The sequence below is a fragment of the Hyposmocoma kahamanoa genome, unplaced genomic scaffold (assembly GCF_003589595.1).
Source record: "Hyposmocoma kahamanoa isolate Upper Pololo Valley unplaced genomic scaffold, ASM358959v1 232, whole genome shotgun sequence".
NCBI lineage: Eukaryota > Metazoa > Arthropoda > Insecta > Lepidoptera > Cosmopterigidae > Hyposmocoma > Hyposmocoma kahamanoa.
In genome coordinates this window covers 5,773,194-5,792,288 of record NW_020653750.1, presented here as the reverse complement: position 1 = coordinate 5,792,288, position 19,095 = coordinate 5,773,194, and positions in this window count along the sequence as shown.

Here is a 19,095-nt window from a genome sequence, read left to right as displayed (position 1 = left end):
ATATAGTTGTTCTTGTTTATAATGTGAAGGGTCTTGATTATGTTTTGAATGTATTATGGGAACTAATTTTGGTCTGTTTTTTATTAACGAGTTCGGATGATATTGTTTTCATTGTATATACATTGTTAAGTTAATAATTTTTTGTTTCAATTTTAGCTTACATATTTTTGCTTTAATATACATATATTGAATACGTATAGGGACTACTTAGGCCATTAATTTTTAAGTAAAGCAATAATTATATGGTCGATGGGAAATACTCTTTAACTTATATAGTAAATGGGAATACCGATTTATAATACGCTCCACGATATATTTTTTTATAAGAGTACAATTTGCATGTATACGACATACGAATTCTCCAGTAAGCTAAATATACGACATTTAATATTACAATTTCCTAACAAATATCTTAGGTCTCTCTCTAGAAATTCCCTATCAGATGCTACGGTGCTACGAGAGCGGAATCTTTAGCTACGTCGTAGTAACGGATGTGCTCTACGAGCTACGAGGTCAAATTGAGCAACTTAAAGGCACTTGGATTTAGATGAATTTCAGTTTTTCTATTATGTTGTTTTCAATTTAATAAATATATTTAAAACGTTTGCTTTAACATTGAAGGATCAGGAGGTAAATTAATATTGCTTTAAACAGAGCTATAATGTGGTACATAAGTGTCATTTTGGAGTTTAAAGCCGTAAATTGGCAAATAGCTATCTTAAATTAAATTTACTGGCAAGTATGATTATATTTTGTTTATATTGTTATAATAACCAACTTATATAATAACCAAAACGTTTCGGATAACTAATTCTGTAAAATAGAGGAAGTTTATTGACTTTATTGCAATGTTTTCCAAAGTGATACGTGTACAAAATTTGTTATTCAAAAGACGTTAATAAATATTTGGAATCAATTTACCTACAGTAACATTAACGTTGCTGAGAATGCAGGTGAAGTCGGGCAGCCTTATCGGCATTAGCTGAGCTACAACCGCTTCTCTGAGAGTGCTAGACTATTGATTCGATGTCGTGATACTTCACGAAGCGGGACCTACTGGCACATTTGAATTCTCTTACAAGTCCGAGGCGGTCCAGGAGACTTGATCGTTATGGATTTATTTTGAATAGAGTCCGTTATACGGAGGTAACTCGACTTTGGTCTTGTTTGTTGTATCTCCGTTTTTGTAAAAATTATTCTTATCATTAGAACGCCTGAGCGTTCTACAATTTTGGTATTATTTTAGTACTTATTATATTGATACTAAGTGAACTTTTGACAGACTAAGAGCACATTACAATAATTTTATTCTTTTTCTTTTTAAAAGCTTGAGAAGCGACTTAACATTATTGTTCGTGGATAGTAGCACAACACCTTGTGTAAAGACCTAACAAATACCTTATGTAAAGATTTTTTTTATAATACCAAGTGACAGGACGAACAAGTCGTACGCCTGGTGGTAAACGACACGCCTATCCATAACAGTTGCAGTGCCACCCAGAGCTTTAAATTGCAAAGATTTTAGAGGCACTGCCACTGCGTTCGTCACCCTGACACAAGCTGACAAGTCCCACGTGTTGATAATTTCACCAGCACTCTTAACCCTTCCAAACCAGAACACAGTAATGCTCACATTACTCCTTGGCGGCAGAAATAGGTAAATTCTTAATCTTTATTAGTAGCTCTACTGCTACTAATAAAGATTATTAAAGTAATTAATTTAATTATTTAATTATTTGACTTGTAAATTTGTAAAGATTTATTTAACTTGTATTTCTGAAAGGTGGGAACCTGATGCACAGGCATTTTTAGAATCAGTTTAGGCATCAGTCTCCCACAAAATTACACATAATAAGCCTCAACGTGTGAAATATATATCCTAGCTGTAATATTTTTTCGTGGATTTACTCCACATAAATAATAAAATGTTGTTATTATTTGTAAAAATAGTTTAATGCGCTCCTAATAGTGAGGGTAAATGTTTTATGGCTTTATTCCTAAATAAAGATTGTAACAAAATCACATAATATGTGCTATACGATATCAACAACACAAATTAGTTCCGCCGCGCACCACTAGACGGTATTGGTGTCGATATAGCAAATTCTGCATCGCGGTGTTAAGATTCTCCCTCGTGGAATGACCACTATCGGCGATTCAAACGTATCCTATTTGAAGGCGCGCGTATGGGACTTCCGTTACATTCCGTCTAAGGGGAAGAGTTCTTTACACTCGTAGCCCCGCTCGAAACTCTGTATCGCGGGTGCCGTAGACGCATACTTTGAAAACCACAAATTACACCCAAAGTCACGAGATAAATAATTGAATCCAATCCGGGATCTCTGCGTGGCAGACCAGCATGATAACCTTTCGACCACAGAAGCAGTGGTCATGCGCAAGCAATAGTAATAAGTTTAATTTATCTACAGTCGTGATGGAGATTTCGGTAACTAAGTTTCTTTAGTTTACTAATTATCACTGATTTCAACATCAAGTAGTTTCTGCATTCCGGTTTTGAAGTGTAAGGGTGCTGGTGAATATATGCGTCAGGGTGACGGACGTGATAGCAGTGCCTCTTAGACCTTTGCGATTTAAAGCTTGGAGTGGCACTGCAATTGCTATGGACAGGCATGTCGCTTACCACTAGGCGCGCGACTTGTTCGCCCAGTTACTTTGTATCACAAAATAAATCTAAGCAAAATATCGAGATGAATATTGCTTGTCCACCAAATTATGTCATTATGGAGACGTTACATGTTTTTGAAGAGTTTAATAAACCAAAAGTTCGATATTTCTTCAGCCACGTCAATTCTCGCCACATGTGTGGGCACGCATGCGAATCATCACCTTTAGACTGCGTTTTCACCAGAGATGTACGAGGTAGCAAGGCGGTGCGAGGGTGTGTAGCGGCGCTGTGAAACGGTGTGATGTTTTCTACCAAAGCTGTGCGAGGATGTGTTACGAACTCTTTTTAGGTATGCGCGGGCGGGGTACGGTGTGGTGGGCTGAGCGGTGGCGACATGTCAGTGTCAGTTAAGGCGCGTTCCCACTATGTCGAGACGTTTTATTTACCGTTGGACGACTGTCGCGCTAGCCTGTTCCCGTATCATGACTATCTGTCGTGGCAGTGTCGTGGACGATTATTTTATCATTGAACGATTGTCGTGTCTTTGGGGCGTTTTGGGGGCTCCACCTACATCTTGGAGCCCAAGCTAACCTCACCTGCAAGTGGTGCGCCTGCTGATAGACGGACGAGGCTCTAGCGAGGGGTTTTCCCTTTCGGGGGTTGGGAGGTCAGACGGCAGTCGCTCCCGTAAAAACCAACACCGCCACATCAACTTATGGAAGTCAACAGAAGGATATGGCATAGGGATAGGGCGCCGCCGCAAAACGGCGCGCAGGAGCCTCGCCCGACTTCTGTGGCAAGTGGACTAGGGCTACCGTGTCAAGGGTGGGCACGGTTAAAGAGGCGAGCCCCTACCCATCACAGGAAGCTCCGCTTTGCCACGTGGAACATTGGCACGCTGACTGGACGCGCGAGGGAGCTAGCAGACGTGCTTTCCAGGCGGAGGGTCGCCGTGGCGTTCCTGCAGGAGACTCGGTGGAAAGGCAGCAGATCCCGGCTCATTGGGAATGGCTACAAGCTGATCTACACCGGTGCTCCTGGGGGCGTGAACGGGGTGGCCGTGGTGCTCTCCGAGGAGTTTCACGATCACGTCCTGGAAGTGAAACGCTTTAGCGACCGGCTTATGGTAGTGAGGGTGCTTATCGAAGGGGTCGTGACCCACTTGATAGGCGCCTACGCACCTCAGGCCGGTTGCAGCGACACGGACAGGGCGAGGTTCTGGGATCAACTCGGGGAAGTGCTGAGTGCCATTCCTTTGTCTCAGGCAGTCGTCTTGGGTGGCGACCTGAACGGTCATGTGGGTGAGGCGTGTGAAGGGTTCGAGCGGATCCACGGTGGCTACGGGTACGGCAGTCGCAACGCGGAGGGAGGAGACATCCTCACAACGTGTGCGGCGGCCGATCTCGCCATCGTGAACACGTTCTTTAAAAAGAACCCCGAGCATTTAATCACCTATAAGAGCGGCGGACACGCCACCCAAATCGATTTCCTACTCACCAGGAGACACCATATCAGCAAAGTGGCCAACTGCAAGGTCATACCAGGTGAGAGTCTCACTGCGCAACACCGTCTTCTTGTCATGGATCTCTGCGTAAAGCCGGCCGACAAGCCCGCTGAGCGCTGCCGACGCCAAATCAGATGGTGGCGGCTTGATAGTACCACGTCCCAGGAGTTCATCTCAGCGATCGGCGATAAATGCGCCGACACTGAAGGTGATCTAGTCCAGAACCACTGGGACAACATTCAGGCTGCCATATCTGAGGCGGCGAAAGCGGTGCTGGGCTTGTCCAAGGGTGGTCGCAAATGTGACAAAGAAACTTGGTGGTGGAACGACACAGTCCAGAGGGAGGTGAGGGTGAAGAAAGCCCTCTTCAAAACGTGGCAAGCGTCCGAATCTTCTGAAGACCGCGACGCATATAGGGATGCCAAACGTGCCGCTAAGAAAGCTGTAGCCAGAGCCAGACGGGACCACTTGCAGCCGTTGTATGACAAGCTGGAATCGTCTGAGGGGCAGAAGCTTATCTTTAAGCTGGCACGTTCGAGGGTCTTAGCGGCACAAGATATTTTCAAGTGTCGCTGCATTAAAGACCCTCATGGCAACCTTATATGCGAGGTCGACGCGGTGAAGGAGAGATGGCGCTCATATTTCCACGAGCTGCTGAATCAGCAGCACAGAGAGGTGCAGCCACCGGTCCTCCCTCCGAATCAGGGACTAGTGCGACCGGTAACGCCTGAGGAAGTCCACTTAGCTCTTCGTCGCATGAAGAATCGGAAAGCTGTCGGAGCCGATGGGGTTCCCATCGAGGCCTGGAAGGCAATGGGTCCCCGTGGTGTGGGCATCCTTACCGGCCTCTTTAATCGCGTGCTCCTCACCGGTAAAATCCCTAACCAATGGAGACTGAGTATTATCACTCCAGTCTTCAAAGGGAAGGGATCGGTGCAGGAGTGTGGCGATTATCGGGGCATAAAGGTCATGTCCCACACCATGAAGCTCTTCGAGCGTATAATAGACTCTCGGATCCGACAGGAGAGTGCTGTCTCGGAGGGTCAATATGGGTTTCGGCCTGGTCTTGGGACCATGGATCCTGTTTTTGCCCTAAGGGTCATCATGGAGAAATACAGATTGAAGAATACGCCTCTGCATTTCATGTTTCTTGACATGCAGAAGGCCTTCGACTGTATCCCCCGTGTAATGATCTGGTGGGCACTGAGATCCAAAGGGGTACCAGAAGCTTATATTGACATCATCCGAGACATGTACCGCGATTCCGAATCCATGGTTAGGACTGCTGTTGGTGACACTAAACCCTTCCCTGTCACAGTCGGAGTTCACCAGGGCTCAGTTCTCAGTCCCTATCTGTTCAGCGTGATATTAGACGAGGTCTCAAGCTCCATCCGAGACACGCATGAGCAACCCCCGTGGATGCTTATGTACGCTGACGATATCGCGCTGGCGGATGCGGATAGAGGGAGACTGGTACGACGAGTGAATGTGTGGAAGGAGTCGCTTGAGAACGGCGGTTTGAGACTAAATGTGGCGAAGACTGAGTACATGGTCTGCAACGCTACAGATCCCCTACCCGTACGCATAGGCGAAGACGCGGTCGAGCCTACGGGCCAGTTTAAATACTTGGGATCTGTACTTAGCGCGTCCGGAGACATCGACTGCGACGTCAGAGCCCGAATCGCAGCCGCTTGGGCAAAGTGGCGTGAGGTGACTGGTGTAATTTGTGACCCCAAGATGCCGGTTAAGCTGAAAGGACAGGTCTATAAATCCATCATTAGGCCTGTCCTTTTATATGGCAGTGAAACGTGGCCCGTACTTGAGCGTCATAAGCAGGAGCTGCGTGTCACGGAAATGAAGATGCTGCGCTGGATGTGTGGAGTTTCACGGAAAGACCGTGTCAGAAACTCCCGCATCCGCGGCAGCCTTCATGTCCGTGACATTGCAGATAAACTGCAAGAAAGCCGCCTACGTTGGTACGGCCACATCTTACGGAAACCGGCTTGCTACGTGGGAAACAAATGTCTGGCTATGCCACCTCCGCCGGGCCCCGGTAGAAGGGGCAGACCCAAGAAGTGCTGGCTTGACGTCGCCAAGGGTGATATGCGTGCCAATGGTCTCACCACTAAGGATGCCGAAGACCGTGCAAAGTGGAGGAGAAAGAGTAGGAAAGCGGACCCCGGGCTCCGCAGCAACCCTGCTGAGGACGCAACCGGGACAACGCTAAGATGAGAGAGAGAGATTGTCGTGTCTTGCTGTTCCCACTAGATCGTGGCGACAATTTATCGTTTCACGGCAGCCGCCTTGTCGTATGCACGACAGAGTCGTTTGATGCACTGCAGTTGCTTCTATGTTCTTTTGGAAGGCAGTTGTGTGTTTTCGCTCCCTTGTGGAGTGGATGAAGTTGAAATAACAATAATGTATAACTTTTTAAAAAGTCGGAAGAGGAAGCAAACGAAGAAAAGAAGAAGAAGAAAATAAAGTTTTGGGTACATCCAATGTTATTAAAAAGAATTCCGTTAGGATTATGTCAAACGTTTTTATTTAGATGAACTGAAATGTGATGAGAGAAAGTTTTGAGACTATTTAAGAATGTAATGTTTTGTAATAATATGTACAATTAAATTTGAACAAAACTCAATTCACAACAAATATTTAGTCGTATTTACGACTAAGTATTTACGACTAAGTATAGTTTCTGTCTTCGATTTCGGGCATTAATGGGTTTTAACCCGATTTAAAAGTTAACGATAACAATAAATAAAACGTGACGATAATAGTTGCAACGAGTATCTGTCGTCACGTTTTTATCGTGACGTTTTATTCATCGTCTGACGACTGTCTTTCTAACTTTTCCTATTATCACGACAGTCTGTCGTCGCAACGACAAAAATGTCGTGAACGATAGTTAATCGTGTCGTTCTATATGCGAACAACTTCATTTAAATATACAAAGCACGACACTGTAAACTGCACGACTATTTGTCGTCACGACATAGTGGGAACGCGCCCTAAGTATCATACTTTCAGTATCTTTAGTTTTCTACACCGTTTTGCACACTATTCTCGCCCGCATCACTCGCACACATTCCTCGCACAAATCTCTCGCACACATTTCTCACTATTTTGTATGTACAAATACTTAGCTCCGCTAACCCTTTTCCATCGGAGCTGTGCTAAGCGAGGCTAGGAAAATGAACCCTATTGGTGGATTTTTTCTTCGCACACTGCTTTGCTACGTCACACATCTCTGGTGAAAAGGCAGCCTTAGACATGGCTAGAGTATCTGTAGCTCATAACTCGTGTTATGGAACACGTTCCGTGTGCGTATACTACGCGTGACTATAGAAATATATCCGGTTGTTAGTAATCGTTGTTGCTAATCGGTGATTTAAATCCAGATGATAAGAAATTCTTGCATAATTTAAATAAACTTAAGATGGCAGCCCTGCGCGCGTGCCCCATAGGAACGATATAATCCTATTTGAAATGACATTTAATATATCATCATCAACAATCCATCCTTCGTCTCAATACGGTGCACGTTTGTCCTTTAAGGGGAAGTAATTTAAATACAATGTGTTAATTTGCATTCTCGCCATATTTTCAGAGGTCATTCTATATCCGAAACTGAATCACTAAAAAAATTATAAATTCTTATTTTTTTATTTAATTGCGGTAACCAAGTTTGATCCAAAGGTCATTGACTTGCACTACACGTGCCACAGGTACCGGCAACCATTTGAACAATGACCTATGCGCAGTATGCGCAGAAAATATAATTCATGTATATTAGATCTATTTGGTGGCAGGGTACGAGTAGAGACGGGGGGAGTATCGTATCGACCGAGTGATTGGTAGATCATCAGGCCACCTTGCGTATTGCGTCTGCGTTCATGGCGCATACGTTCTAGTTTCTCACGAAATGCAACGTGGTTTGTGTGTGATGTAAACAAGAGTTAGTGCAAAAAAAAAACCGCTACCATGTGTTACCATAAAGTGCGTTCTTATGGCATGATGTGAAACATTTAGTTTACGCAGATTACGAATGTCGAAGAATTGCACGCAAAAATCGTCTCTGGTTTCATTGTGCTTTTTCTGTTGTGAAGAATGTGCTAAGTTGAAACGAAACTCTGCATATCTGTGGCTGGCTCCGGTACGCAGCCTGCCACCACCTGTGGAGCTAGGTACTTCTAGCACTACTTTCATGTAACCTAAAGTTGGTAAGTACCAAATCTAAGTTACAAAAAATCTTTTTTCAGTCAACTTTTCTTACTCATGTATATAATTAGTAAATTATAACAATACGATTTAAAAAACAGGTAAATAAGCGATCGAGATAGATTATGTATCGCTCGGTGATCGTGAGTGGCGGGGTCACTGTCCTCTGCGGTGAGTACACTTGCGGGACAATTTTACAATACTTTACTAGATACAATTAGCCAGAATATTGAACAATATTTTTTAAGTATTTTTAGATGATTTAGCATTATTTTTATTATTAATTTCTTAAATATGGCGAGAATGCAAATCAACATCCTGTATAGTTAAATTTTATATTCAAATGTGAGATTTCCATAAACATACATTATTTTTACTATTTGGATCAACTTTGTATCATATTAGTAGTAATTCATACACACGTACACACGCCAGCACATCAAGCTACATATTGACGTATCTTGTTCCGTTGCACTGGAGGCGATTTTCGAGCAAAAATGTGTAACCTGGTGTGCCGTTGTCCGTAACTATAATAAAAAAAACAATGAGAAGTTGGTCCAATTCATGCGACAACGTCCAATTATTGTAACGCAAATCGAAAGTAACCAATACAACATTTTAATATTTAACATCTCTTTTCTTTATTTCAGTCGCCTTAACATAATGACTTGACCTGTCTTCTTTCAAGCAACTTTAACCGACTTCAAAAAGGAGGAGTATGTTTTTTGTATGTATGTTACGCGATAACTCTGGCATTTGTGAACCGATTTTGTAGATTCTTTTTTTGTTGGAAAGAGGGTACCTCAGTAGTGGTTCTATTTAAATTTGAACAAAATATTCTATTTCTAAGGGTGGCAAACTACGGGAATCGCGCTTTTTCCAGTAACGCAATAGAACTTGGCATTTGGATGTAATTTCACGAACTTTTGAGGTGTGTTTTTTAGTACTCTGTACTGAGATTGTAACATGGTAAATTCTGGTGAAGGAAAACATTGTGGGGAAACTTACTCATATCTGCAAAGCTTTTTAATGATGCGTGTGAAGATTCCAATCGTGAGAACTACAGTTCAAGTTCTCCCACTGTGAGAGGAGGCATGGGCCCAGCAGTGGTGTTATATTGGCTAACTATTATTGTTATTATATATTTTAATTTACTTTAAATTGTAATTGTAATTATATTATATTAAATTAAATTACAATTTTAATAATACATCTAACAATACGTAATAATTAATATCCCGCGCCGATACTCGAAATTCAAATAAGAAACACTTCTATTGAGAGAAGTTTGTATACATGATCTCTTTGAAGTCAGAATTCAAATAATAAAATTCTAATAAATAAGTAACGCTGTTTTAATTACGACTTTCATTTGTTATTATTTATTATAATTTTATGTCCTCGTGATTCAATATGGTGATATTTCATATGGATATAGTTGATTAATTCAAGTCTCTAACCCGTAATGGAGCCAACAAGCCTAAGCCTTCTCCTTTGAGTAGACCGTGCCTAGCAGTGGAACGTTGATAACATTGATGATGATGATGATAAAAATGTACGTTTAATGATGAAAAATGTCAAGAATGTTTGAAATTTAGAGTCAAAGGGATGACTCAATATACCTAGCTTTTGCTATTCAGCAAGGAAACACTTTTTAGATGAATATTTTTGGGGATGTTGTATGGCCCCTTATGGTCCTATAAAAGGATACAACGTTCACCCGATATGACGCCGTTGGATTATTTTTCGGAGACACGTCAAAGGTCAAGTTTACAAATCTCGTATATAACACTGCACTTGAATGAAAAAACGTCGTTTATTGTCAATTGAACAACATTCACAGCATGTCTTTGTCGAAAAACTACTAGGGTTGTTCTGAATTTTTTTTATAATATCAAGTGAAGGGACGAGCAAGACGTGCGCCTGGCAACAAGCTACACGGCTGTCCATTACAGGTGCTGGCCACTCAGAGCATTAAATCACCCTAATTTCACCAGCACCCTTACCGTTCCAAACCGGAACGCAGTAATGGTCACATTACTGCTTGGCGGCAGAAATAGGTAAGGTGGCAGTGCTTCCTAAGACGAACTCTTTCACAAGAAGCATAGCATATTCCAAGCAAAATGGAGGAAACCTTAAACATTATGACATATTAACAAATATTGTTACTTTGATTAATTTTTAAGGAAAAATACGCTAAACCAAATTTTAACTATAGCAAAATTTCTTTAAATAAGCCATTGACAGTCAGACGAAAAACACAGCAGGAAATAAATTATTTTTTGAAAGAGGTTCCCGGTATTTCCTATTGTTTTCAATATCTCTATACTATCACAGTTTAAAAACTCACATTGGAAATATTTGTTATTCTGGATTTAAAATCGCGTATATTTGTCTTTTCAAACAAACCAGTTTTAAGATTCATTTTCAATCAATCAATTTATTTATTTGTCTGTCAGAATAAGGTACATTATGATCAGATCTTATTTTAAATAAATCCAACTTATTCTACCATAATCGGCATGCAAACATACTATTTATGTCATTGAACTATTTACTAAGATTACTACAAGCAGTCAATGAAAACTCAACTATTTATTACGATTAATGCAATTGTCAAATATTGCAAATAAAGGACTATTACAAAAGATCTAAAATTTCATTCAAGAATAATATATGTCAATAATTTTTGTTAAGGAATTAAATAAGTAAAAAGTACTATTTATGAAAAAAAACTAACAGTTGTCTTTTTCATTAAAATTATTGATCAAACTAATCTCTTTTGGCAAATGATTATAAATTTTTGGCGCCATGTAATACGCAGCTTTACTAAATAGCGTAGTTCTGTGTGTTGTGTACAGAACAAAATTTATGACAGGTACGTGCTCGTGCAACGTTTTTTCAGATAAAAATTGATTACTCGTAAATATAGAGTCGCGACAACGTTCACAAATTAAATTACAAAGTCTTAAATTACAAATAGCTCTCACACACTTTTTTGTGCGCGGAATACGGAACCAATACCTAAAGCATTGCCCCATTATACTGTATCTCAAAGTAGATGCTACGTACGCATGGTATGCCTGTAAAACCACGTCTCTGTCGACCACTTTGTTCAGCTTAAATATAGAGTATGACTGTTTAGTAAGTGTGAAACAAACATGTTGTATATGGGGATTCCACGTCAATTTACTATCTACATGTAAACCCAAAAACTTAGTAACATCTGTTTCATGAATACATTTATCAAGAAAGTCAATGGCTTTAATTTTGTACTGGTTTTTTTGTTTGAAACTCATGATTTTAGTTTTGTCAATATTGATTTCAAGATTATTCCATGTCAGCCAATTTAAAGTACATGTCAAACTATCACTAATTTCATTCTCATTATTACATATTATTGTACAGTCGTCTGCGAATAACACTACAGGGTATGTAATTGACCTTGAAAAGTCATTAATATATATTAAAAATAGTAACGGTCCCAAGATACTGCCCTGGGGCACTCCGCAGATACCAATTTTTAGTATTTGAGTGAAACTTAATTTCAGTTTTGGTGCTAAAACAATCCAATGTATGTTAGTTTCATTTATAACATATTAAAAGAAAAACCATGACTTATTTCATAATAATGAATTATTTAACATTATTATATATTGCAATTAATATAGCGACATCTCTATCATGAAATTGGAACGTGTGGCGGCGCGGCGAGTACAGCGAAGCGTCGTTTGGAGCGAGCACGTTGCGCCGCTGAACACACTTATTGACTTATATTGAGGTGTCTTAGTACCAGCGTTTACATTGTTCATTTAAGCGTCCTGTTCAGTATAAGGGCAGGGCATTGTAGTAAGCGTGCGTACTGGTGACTTATTGTATTTAAATCTTTTAAGAAATTTTCGATAAAGTATTTGAACAGTGGAGCGTTTTTGCAATTCGACGAGCATATACAAATGATGTGTAATTTAATGCGTTAAGATTTGCCAGTGAAAGAGGTTGCGTACCTAGTTATAAATATGAAATGGGAAGATATGAATGTATGTAAATACTTTATTGTATGTACAAACAAACAAATTATAAATTTTAACAAATTAAAACATTAGCGCTTATAGGCGAGCTTATCCCATAAACGGATTATGTAATTATGTTATTAGATATTGATGTATAATTTAGAAGAAAACGCTTTTTTAGATATAACTTGATGAAAAAGTGACTGCACGATATGACTTATTTTATTTAATGAATGATGATATGAAATCCAAGACTTTGGAATTGACATTCTCTTATTATCTTTTCGACATTATATATTACACGATACTATTCCAGAAGAATCACATTCACAAAGGAAACATGAAAGCAATTGGTTATTAATTAGCATCATTATTAGTACATAAAGTATTAACAAAAATATTAAACCACATTAACTACTTATTTAATCTGTAAAAAGTATTTGACCTCAACATTTTACAACTAGAGTTAGATGGCATTGGCATAGAAAACGCAATTTCTGATCACCAATTTTCGTCGTTTGATTCCTGGACATAGTAAGGGGGCACCAGCCATCGAGCAAATCTCTACCACCCTCTTCTACTACAACAGTTATTATCACAAAAATCTGAAAGATATAGTAGTTAGTTAGTTATATAAGTTGTTATTCTGTTTTCAAACAAAATAAAACAATCTGCGTATCGTTTCTGCGAAGATGTATGTCCTTGGGATTGTTGATGTTGACTCCGATTGGTCGATACACTAAACGCCTCGCTCTACTGAAAACTTGTTGCGTACACGCTGCACGTGATAATATTAAACGTCTCGCCGAACGCCCCACAGCAGGTGCAAATTTGCGGCCTCAGTCTTTTGGTAGCTATTAAGATACCGAGCATGTAAAGAAACTCGTATGAACTTCCTGGTAGAAAGGTAGCCACGTTAAGGCGACAGGTGCTGGTTCGAGTCCAATCGGATCGAAGGAAGTTTCTTTGTGTTTGTTCGATCTTTGAATCAACAATAATAATTAATTTCTTGCATCAAAACGCCATATCTAAGAAATTAAAATCATGAACATTAAACAATTATACAATTACACAACAAGTATTTTTGGTCGTAAAATATTAGAATAGAATAGAATAGACATTTATTGCAACGCCACAATACATAGATACAAAAAAAATATTGAAAACACTTATACAAACAATATAAATAAAAAGTTTTAATAAACAAAATAAAAAATTCCCAATAACAACACAAAAAAAGACAAAAAGCAAAAAACAAAACATAACGACTACAAATTGTAGTCATTTGTGCGGTTGTGGTGCACGCAAAAGGACTTCATTCAGTTTATGCCATAGCCATAATTGATTGCTTGAGCTCTGAGCCGAGATGAGTGACAGACGTGTGTATCGCAAAATAAAATAAAATAAATTGTTTAAATATATGTGTATGTGTTCTTTATACATACAGCTGTGTATTATATTATAGATTGTAAATGTACACAAATATACTAGAAAATATAATAATAATAATAATAATAATAACTTTATTTATAGCCATTACAAATATTATAAAAATAATTACAGTAATATGTTTTAAGTAATTGATTGGTTGCTAACCAGCCAGGCAACATCCAGACCCCACAAAAGGATTCAACCTGTGTTAGCGGATAGTACTGCTGCTACCACGGCGGGAAAGCATCAATCTTAGTTGTAACAAACAAATGGCTTAAAAGTAAACTAAATAAAACTCTGTAGTCCCAAAACTAGTACAATAAGACTGTTCTTTTGGGACTAAGAAGAAAATAAAATGAAATTTAACAAAGAAACAACATTTAAAGAGTAGGTTAATTAAGTTTATAGATTAATCTATGCTGTGTAGTTGGCGGTGTGTATGTAAAAGTGGAGAGTGTGTATTAAATGTGTTGTGAATGGTACTGATTCGGACATGTAGTGTGTGAATGTGAGCTGTATGAAAGGTGCGTCTTAATTTTTGCTTTTGAATGCGTATAGGGTCTTAACATAGGAGAGCCGAATAACAAATAAGTTTAAATGAAATTACACAATCTAATCTAGTTGATTATTTATAGATAAGTGAAATTACTTTAACAGCGATTCTGTGGAATCGTAGTCGTGGCATTGTAACAAAGCTGTCAGTTTTTTCTTGACTTTGTAACGGGAGAGAGAATATATGTTTATTTTACTATTGATGATATTATATAAGCGAGGGCTGAGAACACAGAAGTGCCTTCCAGCCAAGGTAGTCCTATGTTGCCTGTGAGGGCATACGTAGGCACTTCTACGTCTCTGCAAAAACGTTGGGTCATATTTTAATAGCGTATGCTTCTGCAAGATGACATGTATTATGTATAACTGCCTTACTGACAGAACTGAAGAGTCAGAGTATAACAGTGAAGTTGGATACCGGTAAGGCTTTTTAAACATCACTTTTAAGACCGACCTCTGAGCTCTTTCCAATTTAAGCATAGTCGTTTTAGCCGCACCACCCCAAGCAGTAAGACAGTAGGTCAATAAGGACACGCATAAGGCAGAATAAGTCATGTGGAGGGTGTGAGCATCAACTACTTGCCGGAGGTTTTTGAACACATAGATTAGTTTACGAATCCGTGAGGTCAAAGAATTTATGTGATTGCGCCAACTAAAAGTTTGGTCAATAGTTACACCGAGATATTTGTATTGATTGGTGGCTGCAATGTAACGACAAGTACAATTATGACTTGGGATTACGCAAGTATGGGCCTTTATAAAAAATGCATTAGTGGGTGGTATTGAAGATTGTTTGAGCGCGAAAGGAAGAAAAAAGGTTTTTGACAAATTAATAGTGAGCAAATTGGAGGACAGCCAACTCATTACCGCAGCAAAAGCATTCTCTGCCAGCTCACGCACCTCTTCCCAAGTACTTCCATGTATTAATAAGGCAGTGTCAGCGTAAGTGATGATCCTGCAGTTGGGAAGCTGAAGCTGACATAGGTCATTAATATATGCGAAGAAGAGGGTAGGACCAAGAATACTTCCTTGCGGAACACCGATTGAAATTTGCTCGTCATCACTAACATAATTCCCGATTTTTACTGCTTGTGAGCGGTTGGTTAAATAATTTTTGAAAATATCCAGTTGGGTACCCCTGATGCCCATAGTTTCTAATTTAAGTAAAAGTAAAGGGATTGAGACCGTGTCAAATGCCTTTGATATATCCAGAAATATACAGAGACACTTTTCCTTTCTGTCAAGATGGTAAATCACGTCGTCTATTAGGGCAGAAACTGCATCATTAGTGGATTTGCCCCGTCTAAAGCCGAATTGGTTACAAGAAAGTAGATTTTTTGATTCCAAGTAGTTAATCAATCGGTTGTTCAGAACCTTTTCCAGAATCTTCGACATAGCCGGGAGAACGGAGATTGGCCTGTAATTATTTACAACATCATTATCTCCTGATTTGTGAATGGGATGTACCAGAGCCTTTTTAAAAACATTAGGGAAATCTCCGGTAGAAAGGGACAAGTTACAGATATGAACAAGTACTGGAATGAGAACATGGCGCGTCGACTTCAAAATTGACGAGGAAATACCGTCATGACCGACCGCGCAATTATTGCGCATCATCAAAATTAATCCTTCGATTTCCTCACAGTCCACATCCAATACAGAGAAAGACTTAGCGGATAAAGAACGAGCTACAGGAGATGGACAAATTGCGGTTAAAGATGGTTTGATTTTACTCGCTAAATTAATTCCGATTGTAGCAAAAAACTTGTTCACAATGTTCACTGAAGTTACCGGGTTGGGATGTAATTTCAACAGGGAGCCTGACGGATTCGTTGCAGACTGCATATTCGTAATGGTTTTGACTACATTCCAAGTTAACCTAGCATTGTTTTTTGCATTCATTAGCAATGATCTCAAGTAAGATTTTTTTAAGTTTTTAAGTAGTTTATTAATAAAATTTCTGTATCGTGAATAAGTTACCTTTAGTACAACACTACTAAATACTAGAAAATATAAATATGGCTACTGCGTGCGTTTATAGTGTGGTTCTGTTACACAGGAACATTCACACTGAGCTTACATTCGTACAGAAAAGACTTAAATCCTACCCATTATCAGAAGTTAACAACGACAAGATGTCGATAGGTTTTGAAGGAGTACGAATCTTTGTCCTGTCGAAATATACGGTTAGGGAAATTTAGAATCTGGGCCCCAGAGTGTCTTTGAAAGATAAGTTTAAAGAGATTAACATTCTTACACTAACGTCACAGTACATTTATGAAAATGTTATTTATTTTAAGAAAAAAATTAATTTGTTTATGAAAAATAGTAACAGACATAACATTAATACGAGAAATAAAAATAAAATAGCTGTTCTTCACAGTCGTCTTCATGAAGTGTATATCCTTCTAAATATAACAAGATTCCGATTAACATTCAAAATTTGCCATTTACGAGGTTTAAAACTATTATGAAACAAAAACTTTATACTAAAGGTTAGGTTATTATTTAGTATTTATGCAACTTCTGAGTACTTGGATGACAAAAATCCGTGGTAGTGACCAGTTTACCTCTTTCAGGTATTCTCTAAGATGTTTAAATTAAAAATTGTATATTTACAACGAGCAACCCCTAGAATTTCTTGCTCATTCTTCTCAGGGGAATCTGCCTTACGAATGAGCAGTAAAGTTTAATCAGTATGACGATTTCAAGTGTAATTGAAGCATTCAGTGTAATAAGAGCGTATCACGAAAAAGTGAGTTTCGAGAAACTTGAAAAATAAAAGTTTTAATGTCTTATATCTTTTTAATATTTATAGTATGACTCTTACATACTTTATTATTTATTTGTTTTGTTTGATTTAGCTAAAAGTTCAGGTGTTATTCTTATTTTAAAACAATTAGAACCATTTGAAAATATTTTTTTCCCTTGTCCTATCCGCCCTTGTTGCACCAAACCGGTAAATCAATGGGGCGTTCGTTTTATTATTGGTTTTTAGGGAAATAAATTGTGAAATAGACTTCTTTAAAAGTTACATTGATAAAAAATTAAACGGATTTTTAATCGTTCATTACATACGCGGAATTGAAATGAATCGACTGAATCATATTCAGCAGGTCACATTGACTTCCTAGATGCTCCACGTTCAGGATTAAGTCGCTCGCTTTAGACATTCTTTAACATTAAATTAAGTTTTTTTGCAAACAAACTGCAAGTGGTAACGTATCCGAAAACGCACATTTATAATCCATGCAACAAGGGCGGAGCGACACCATCTAATTGAATGAAACTTACGCCATCTAGAAGGGAGATTAAAATGAGTTTTTGTCACAAGGTACTAGATAATGTTTTAAATGTTTTGATGCAATAACATCAAAACGGGCTTTGGGTGCCGAACGCCTTGGTTGTTCCCAATGCTTCAATTTGCTACCTATGAAATAAAGATTATTTGACTTCGGCTTTGACATTAACAAACTGCCCTGAAATGTAAAGGATGCGAAGTCATTTACTTTATTTAAATCAAAATTCTATAAACATATTGTTCACGACCCTAAACTACTGAAATAAAGATTTAATTTGTTTATTAATAATGTAAATTTGTATACAGTTGAACTCTCGACTCGTGTTTGTATCCAATAGTAGTATTTCATTTTGTGGCTTGTACCACGGCTTGGACTGGAATATTGTTAATTTACTGATTAGTTTTTAAGTTCTCATATAGTGACATTTGTCGTAATGAGAATAATGTATCTTTGAACATAGTATCTGCATATTCTATTATGAGAACGTAATGCTTATTGCGGCACGCCTTTATACTCTTCTTCCTCCTTACTCCTCCGTATAATATATTCAGCAAAACCCTTAAAAATAACACAACTATTATTATACAGACATGTTCATGTAAGTATACTACTCCCGTTTGTGCCATTTCATACGAGCAAGATATTTTAACCCACTAAACGAGAGCTACTCAGTTCATTTGTTTTTACACGGACTTTGCATTAGGATTTCACATTTTACGCAGTTAAATACAGTGTAGGTATCCTTTGTCCGGATGGATGGTGTAGTTTAATTTTTATGTAACTAAATTCTGTTGAAAATCAAGCAATTGTAACCCTTGTCCCAGCAATAATAAAAGTTTATTAAGATTGCAGTCTAGAACATAAAGATCACAATTATTTTTTTAATTTTCTGTGTGTTTGAATATCAGAAATGTTGTTATTTGGAGAAGTTGCATATTACAAATACATTTTACCTGTACTTTAATAGATACGAAGGTAAGTTCGACTATAAAATTATACATCAACAAAAAAGATTACATTTTTGTTTAATGGCTAAATTAAATAAATCGTAATTACAAATAATAAACCTAATAATAAACGTGGTAGACAGTCAAAACAAAAACCTGATCTCGAACTAGAAAATTCCCTGTACAATGAATTCTAGTAACATTCCGTTGGCATTACCCACAACACCTCCACTGGGAATCCAACCCGCGACGTGTTTACTTAGCGCCCTGAGTGTTAACCGCTGAAACACTGAAGTCATTGAACTGCATTATTTTTTAATGTTTTTTTTTTTATATTATCAAGTGACGGGATGAACAAGTGGTGCGCCTGGTAGTAAGCTACACGGCTGTACATTACAGGCGCTAGCCGCTCAAAGCTGTAAATCACCCTGAGTCATAAGTTGACAAGTCCCATGTGCCTGTAATTTCACCAGTACCCTTACCCTTCAAAAATCGGAACGCA